The sequence below is a fragment of the Phodopus roborovskii genome, unplaced genomic scaffold (genome assembly GCF_943737965.1).
Source record: "Phodopus roborovskii unplaced genomic scaffold, PHOROB, whole genome shotgun sequence".
Lineage (NCBI taxonomy): Eukaryota > Metazoa > Chordata > Mammalia > Rodentia > Cricetidae > Phodopus > Phodopus roborovskii.
Window position 1 is genome coordinate 12,912 of NW_026126727.1, and position 8,271 is coordinate 21,182.

The following is an 8,271-nucleotide window of genomic DNA, read 5'->3' on the forward strand; positions in this document are numbered from 1 at the left end:
GAGCCATATCCCCAGGCAGCATGCACTGTACATTTTAAACTGTTTCTCACTTCAGTGGTGGCTTATCCCAGTCCCTTTATTTGTGGGATGATTTATGTTCAGTCTGTTATTTGATAGCCATGTTGTCTCTCTATAGCTTTGCTTTGAATGTGTAAGGTTGTTTGTATCTTTGTTTTTGACTATATTGTTTCTCTCATGTGTTGATGTTTCACCTGACTACTGGCTTGCCCTCCCCCTCACAGTTCCAGGTGGAAAGTTTCACATTTAGAGTTCAATTTTTTTTTTTCAGGGAGATAGACAGTGATCACTTTTTTTTTCCAGTGATTTTTCCTCCTGCTGCCAGTCTTGCTATCCCACCGCCACGCCAGGCCCAATTAACACACTAGATATTCTGTATTTGATATAATTCTGTTGGTACGTTACTACTTTCTTATGGGCTAGCTCTGTTTTAAGCATTAACCAATTTCTGTTAATCTAATATTTCCACGAGTTCTTCTTACTCTAGAAATGACTGAGACATCTCACTGCCTGGTCACCCGAAGTTCTTTTTTATCTTCCATCTTGGAGCCCATAGGCCCATAGTGTGACAGACTCTTCCTCAAAGCAGGACACTTTAAACTGTCTTCTTGTATTGGCAGTTTGTCAGTCACTTTTCTATGTGTCCTGCAGTATGTCTGGTAGACTTTTCCATAGAGCAGGAACTCTGTAACATTGTCCATCCTGAATCAGCAGTCACTTTTCTGTGGGTCCAGTTTATACAGCATAAAGTAAACAGTCCAGACAAGAGCAGTATCTTGTCCAAATGGCTACTCTTGGCATATTGAAAGCAAATACCATAACCCATTTCTTCGATGTTCATCTTCCTTTCTAACGATATGGTGTTGCCAGGATCAATTGTGACTCTTTGTCAAGAAAAGCCCTAAACCAAGTTAAATGCCATATTCTGTAGGTCTTTGAAAGGTTTGAAGTGTCCTCATCTATCTCACATACATCTCTACATATCTAGAAAACCTAACACAATCAATTTTTAGACTATTATAGGTAACTATCTGTAATCTGTATTAAATTATACAATACATTTCTAAATGAGCTATATAATCACAATGCCTAAATAAGAGGAGAAAAATACATATCACAAAACTGACCTTTAAATTGTATCAATAAATGAAAATCCATTCAAGAACAAAGTGTTCCTTATCTATAGCATAATCCCATTTTTACCTTTGTAAACATATTGATTGTTATCATTAACGATTTATAAACAACCCTATTAAAATGAAAACAAACATTTATAAACTATATTTGGGGAATTTGGACATTGTTCTTTCCAAACTACTTCCTGCTGATAGGGGGCACTGTCATGGAGATACTAAGAAGACACAGAAATCCTGGCTATGGTCTGTAAGGCTGCCTTGTTCAAGCTGTTTTGAATGTTGGATCAAGAGCAATGCTGTTTCAGGGGTCTGACTTGCTCAAACCACATTAGTCTGGTAGGAATCCACAGCTTTTCATTTTCTGTGGAAACAAAAAATAGAAATCCTTTTACCCAGTAACTTGTCTTTGAACTTAAGTTTTGGAGTCAAAGCATTTCTAAAGTATATAAATTTAATTAATCCAGCAGCATTTCTTTTATCAGTTGTTATTTCCTCAGTAGTCAAACAATTTAAAGACAACAGAATATCACATAGCATGCATAATTTTTCTGTGCTTTCCATCTTTATGTGGCTTTTTTATTACTCTGTTTTTTTTTAATTTTTTGAGACAGGGTTTCTCTGGGTAACTCTTATCTGTCCTGGAATTTACTCTGCATACCAGGTTTACTTTGCAAATCACAGAGCTCTGCTTGCCTCTGTCTCTCAAGTGCTGAGATTAAAGGCATGTGCCGCACACCCAGCTCTTCTCTGTCTTTTTAAAACCATTTTTTCTCTCCCAAGCCTTCATATTTTTTAAAACACACTGTAAAACTTTAGCTTTTACTTAATGTGAATCTGTCTTTACTGTAAATCTTAATCTTTTTGTAGCCACGAGACTTTATCTGTTAAAGAACAACATTGCTAAAATGAAAGTCTTTGTTGTTTCTGCTGCGTTTTATCAAAGATGGTGGCGGCTATTTTACCACCAGCACTGAGAACGGTTCTCACTGCCTTAGTCTGCATGCTGCTGGCTTGAAGGTTAACCTGTCACCTTTAGTGCAGTTTGAATTGAAAGTCACAGAGATCTGCCTGCTTTCCCAGTACTGGGGTTAATGTTCACCAAAATTCATTTTCAGAACTTTACCACAGGTTTTCGTTCAGTAGCCTTTCTTTTCCTTTTTAAAATTTTGTTACCTCAACATTGTTATTTGACATCTTGTTTTTTCATGAAAGATTTCTCTATGTAGTCCTGTTGTTATATCTGGGGGCTTTCATCTCAAATGGTTAGTGAAGTACAGGTGGTTTTTTGTTTTCGTTTGTTTCTTTTTTTATTTTTAATAAAGAAGAAACAAATAAATTCATAAATTAAAAATTGAAAAAGTACTAGCCGAATCATTGAGGAATGGTAAAAATAATTTCACTATAGTTGCAACATTCCCTGCGTGAGAGAAGGACAACAGGGAGAGAGGAAAGAAGGAGGGAATTCTATTTAATTAGAGAAAGGTGTCATGGAGAGTGAAAAATGAAGGAGAAAGAGCAGCCCCCACAAAATAGAGCAGTAGTACAATGGTGAAAGAAATATTGTAAATTGGGAGAGAGAGAAAGAGAGATGGAGAGAGAGAGAGAGAGACAGGCAAAGAGACAAGAGAGAGACAGAGAAAGAGAGAGGGGGACACTTTTAAGGGGAACATAGTGAATATGAGCATGTGATGATCTTTAGAGGTTGCAAAGGATGGCTTGTCCTTTCATAATCGCAAGAAGAGGCTTAGATAGTAATATCTGCATTACATTGTCTCATATAATGTAGACTCTGTCTCCCTGCCTGGGCCCTGGAATTCAGAAAAGTGAACTGTAAACCCATAAATTTCTCTTATTATTCCTCGTTAGTAATATCCACTCTCTCCATGTGTATGTTTGTTCATTACCCGGTATCTAAATTAATATTATTTCCAAACACTCCTATTGATAAAGAAATAAAAGTAAGTTTAATACAGTGCAGCTGAACTTTCTTCCCAGCACTGCAGAAATAGGCAGCTGAATCTCTGAGTTCACATTTGTTTTGGCACAGAGAAACAATTCCAAACATTAAATTCCACACATCAAAAAAAAAGTATTGCAAATAAGTAGAAAATAAAATATAAAATAGGACCTGAGTGGCATGGAGATGCCTGGAGACAAAGGGATTACACATTCCCTCATAAACAAGATGCCCAGCACTGGTCTTGAATGATTTGAAGTGGATTGTATTTGTGTTTATGATTACATATTTACTTTTTGTCAAGACGTGGATTTTTTTGTCATCTTCTCTGCTCTGGTACTAGCTCTTTATAACATTCTTACCTCTAAATTGGTAAGACAAATCCAATGTCTCCTTAGTCCTTCCACCACTACTTGGCTAATTTCACCTGTCTCATTTATCATTTATCTCTTTATTGCTCTACTTATCTAGGTATCTCTCTATCTATGTATCTATGCATCTATCTATCTATCTATTTGTCTGGCTATCTATCATATATCAGCTATTTACCTATCTTCTTTATTTATATCAGTGTTATTTTACAGGAACTGTGTTATTTTATGTTGTCCAGAGCAGTGGCTTTTTCCTACATCAGTACATAAATTATGGTGTTGATAAAACTCAGACTCCGAACAAAGCTATCTTGGTTATTGTTGGAAGCTTTGGGTAGATAGGATGAGAAGAAGGCTGGGGGATGATTGCAAGTCTGTCTGACTTTCTGTCTTTTGTATTTCAGCATTTTTCTGTATACACTTACTCTTCTAGAACTAACACTGAATTCCTGGGGAGCTGCAAATTCTCTACCTTCAGAATTCAGAGAACAGAGGCCTGATTCGTCATCTGTGGCTAAATGTAGGAATTCTTTTATTTATGTTTGAGTACATGAGAACTGAGTCCAATAGAAGCACAACAATACTCAGGAATGTGTTGGTGTTCTGCCTTAGGGACTATGTGACTTTTTTTGATTTTTTTTTACTCTCTCCATATTTACATATCCTCCCCTGTCTCTCCCTTCCTTCCTTCTTCTTTTCTTTTGTTTTTGAAACTGGTTTCGTCTTTGTACCTTGAGAGCATGTCTTCAAACTCACTTGGTAAGCCAGGCAGAACTTAAAGTCAGAAATCAACCTGCCTCTGCCTCTGCCTCTTCCTCAGAAATACTGTGCACCAATCTCCACTGGTATACTCAGATATGGATGTGCCATGCTTTTCACTTAAACATTGGTCGAGGAGGGAAATCCTTCATTGCTGATAGGATTTCTGTTATTTTCAGGCTTATGAGGAAAAATAAACTTTGTTTTGTATTCTTTATATTTTCACTTGTTTTTTTTTTTTTTTTTTTTTTTTAAGACAGGGCCTGTCACTTTGTCTGTGCTCAATTATATGTTGCAGGTCTTCTTTCTGAGAACAGATATGAAAGCATTGAGGTCCTAAAAAATAATTTACCTTTGCTGATGGTGTTGCTCTTACTACAAAGCAGAAACAGGGCAAGCCATGCATGAAAATCCAGCCCTGGCAAAGATCAAAGAGGACCTTGCTTGCTGCAGGGCTTAACAAAGATTGGCCCTACTACTCTTGTACTTGTAAATATGCATACATTGTGAATTTTTAAATCATTTATATCCTGTTATTCCTCTTGTCTCTCTCTAGCTTTTCACTGAAATATTTCCATTTGTTTGTTTTTGGCTTTATCATTTTTTTGTGTGTATGCATCTCATCTGCCTCCCTGCCAACCAGCATACTCAGTTTGACCATGGATATTTTCAGATTAAGAGTTCAATTTTTTGCAAAAAGATAGTTTTCAATTTTTCAAGACATGATTTTTCTGTGTAGCTCTGACTGTCCCAGCACTCAATCTGTACACCAGGCTGGCCATGAACTCATAGATACTCTTAGAAACAATAGTTACGATGATGGCATGTGGTGATATTTCCTGCTACATACTGGGTTTTCTTTCTTCCTTATTTCCTTGCTTCCTTTCTTCTCCCACATCAACTTCTACTTTCCTTCTACTTCTCCTTCTTAGACCTTTTCTTGTTTTTTTTTTTTTTTATTTTTCTTGTCATCTTTCTCATTTATTTTTTCTCCTTCTTTTCTTTTGTGATTTCATGATGAGGCTTCTCTATGCAGCTTTTACTGACCTGAGGCTCTGTTGAACTCAAACTCATGCAGCTTCCTGAGTGCTGTTGATAAAAGCTCACATGGCCCCTGCCCAGTAATTTTGCCTTTCAAGTCTTTGTATCAATCTATAAATTAATTTTTTTAATTAATTTCCCATTTGTCTTTATGTCTGTACACTCCAGGAAATACAGATCCTCTGGCCTCCCTACACAATCAAAAATAATTAGAGTTAAAATAATTAACCTGGCCTTAGTACATGCAAAAATCAAAAATAAATGAAGAATATCCAAAGGGAACTTGGCCTGGTGATCAGTGAAACTTCATGTATTACTGGAAAGCTGAACTAGTCTAGTAGTGTATGTTTACACAGAACAAACAAATTGTTGTGCTTGTTTGAACTTTGGTTAGTATGTGAAGAAACAGAGATTCTGATTCCAAAGTGAGTCTTTCGTTGTCCACCTTTATTTATTTCATAAAAAAAAATATATCAGAGACCTGGGTGGCATGTAGCTTGTATTGCTGGTCCCACAGGCACACATGTTTTGTATGCATTCTGCCTCCATACTCAATCCCATTGTCTGCTGGCATATCATACATGTGCCGCCCAGTCTTCTACAAATTAAACACACACACACACACACACACACACACACACACACACACACACACACACACACACACACACACACACATTAAAGATAGGGCCCAGGAGCATAGACTATCAATAAATTCCAGAGGTCACTTGGTGGCATGTAGTGCCCTCTTCTGGTAAAAGGGCATACATGCAGACAGTATACTCATGCATAAAATAAATGCATGAGCATTTAATTTTTAAATTATTATTATTATTATCATAATTAGCATTATTCTGATCATTCTTTTTTTTGGTGGGGGGGGGGGCCAAGAGGGCATTCAAAATGCAAACTTTAATAAACAGCAGGTCAAAGGATTCCTCGAGAGTGAGAATAGCAGAGCTGGTTTTAGAGGCCTCAGGGGCTCCTGCTTCCTCCCCCTCCAAAACTTGGAGTAGGAAGCAGTGAGCCCTGCTGAGGAGGAGTGGTGCCCAGCTCCATGGAAGTCCACCTGTCTGAGGCGCTAAGCCCCACAAAGCAGCAGTGTGTGGAGCATAGTGGCCCCCACCAGGCCCAGAAGGTTCTAGGAGTGTGGCAGGCTAGCAGGCCAAAGTCCGCAGTCAGATCCTGAAGCTCTCCTCCCGGCCATCGATGTGGCGGAGCCGCAGGTAGACATCTGTGCCGATGCCCTGCAGGGACTGCAGCTGCAGGGAGCCACCGAGATACTCCGCATAGGCCCTGGACGTGGGCAACCCGAAGCCAAAGCCATGCATAGGTCCTGACTGGCCGCCACTGTGCATATCCAGGTGGCCGAAGAGAGGGGGCTTATTCGGGGGTCCTGGGTGCTGGCCTCAGCTGTGGTGAAGTGGTAGTCCATGACCCGATCCAGGTCTTTGTGAGCAATTCCTCCACCCCGGTCTGAGATCCTTATGATGAGATAAATATCATTATTGGCGATGGTGATGACCACATCTGGAACGTTGTAGGGAGTATCTAGGTGACTCTCCATGGTGGCTCTCATGGCATTCTTGAGCAGCTCAGGCAGGATATAGTCCAGTGGCATGGGAATGAAGGGGAAACGGGCAGCCACATGTCCATTGATGCGAACTCGAGGGGCATTGCCGTACTTGTGCTCACACAGGCGTCTGGCAAAATCCACCCACTTTTCAATAATCTTCTTTGGTGACAGACGAGTGCAGATGATGCCAACAAAATCAGGCTTGTCTTCATGCAGTGCCAGGTGGTGAGTAGCCAGCATTCGGATCCCAAGTCTTGAAGTCAGAGTCTTATCCAGGAAGTACCTGACCAGCTTCTCATCCTCTATGTGTTTCCGGCTCTCACGGAGACCCTCAGCTAACAGGGTCACCACATCCTTGTGGTCGTCCAGCAGCTGTCGCACCAGCTGGCAATACTGGGCCTCATCGGCCTGGTCCTTGATCGGAGGGAAGTCTGTCAGCTTCTGGAAGGCCCGGATGTATAGCTCGTGCACATGCAGTATGGTGGGATTGCAACCAATGATGAAAGGAAGGCTACGGAAGCCCTTGATGCGGTGAGCAATCCTCACTGGTAGCTCTTGCTGCAAGTAACGGCCACTTTTCAGAAGGTGGCTGCCATCCTGTGAACGACCAGAATAAAGCATCATGGTGGGAGTGAGGCGGACTGAGGGCTTCTCTGCTGCCACGTCAATGGCTGACTGGTTGTAAAAGGAGGTGACAGTCTTGGAGCGTTCCCTGGCCAGCTCTACATGGTGTGTATCGGTGACTGATGTTGAGCGAACCCGGAGTGACAATGAGGACCCCAAGAGGGGCCGAAGTGAAGGCCCGCTCCGAGGGGCACTGCCCAGCACAAAAGTCAGTATCATTGTCCTGCTTCTTTGTTGAACTAGATTACCACTATAGGGGCTGAAGACCCGACAGGCAGCGGTGACCCCAAAGAGGGGCAGAGAGAGTGGGCAGGGCTTTTCTCGGATTTCAGGGATGTGGATCCCTCGAGGATGCTGACAAGCACAGCGCCGGCACAACAGCTTCCATCCCAGGTCTCTCAGGTACTGGACAACCTCATTCATGGGGTGTATCTGACCCTTAACCAGCATTATGCGACCCGAGCCCTTGAAGACTGGCCTGTGTCCGTGTGACAAGCATAACGTGCCGGAGAACAGGATGCATGCAGCAAAACTGCGGTCCCAGGTTCCCCATCGGAGCTCCCCCCTCCGCTGGGTCGCTTAGTCCGGCCAGGGTCCCCCCCATATGGTAGCTGCCAGCCCCCGCCCATGCGCACTTCCGCTCAGAGGTAGAGCCTGATCATTCTTTTGAGACAAACATTTCCTCTATTCCTTTGGAGACTATCCTAGAACACTCTCTGTAATAAAGCAAGTTTGGAATTCAAACAGATCTATTTTTGTTTGCCTCCCTAATGCTCATGGGATTGAAGG

At 41.3% G+C, this 8,271-nt stretch overlaps 1 pseudogene; it reads right to left on the reverse strand.

Moving 5' to 3' along the window:
• Positions 1-6,283: 6,283 nt before the first annotated feature.
• On the reverse strand, positions 6,284-7,734 carry LOC127214522 (3-methyl-2-oxobutanoate dehydrogenase [lipoamide] kinase, mitochondrial-like; annotated as a pseudogene).
• Between the last annotated feature and the right edge of the window lie 537 nt (positions 7,735-8,271).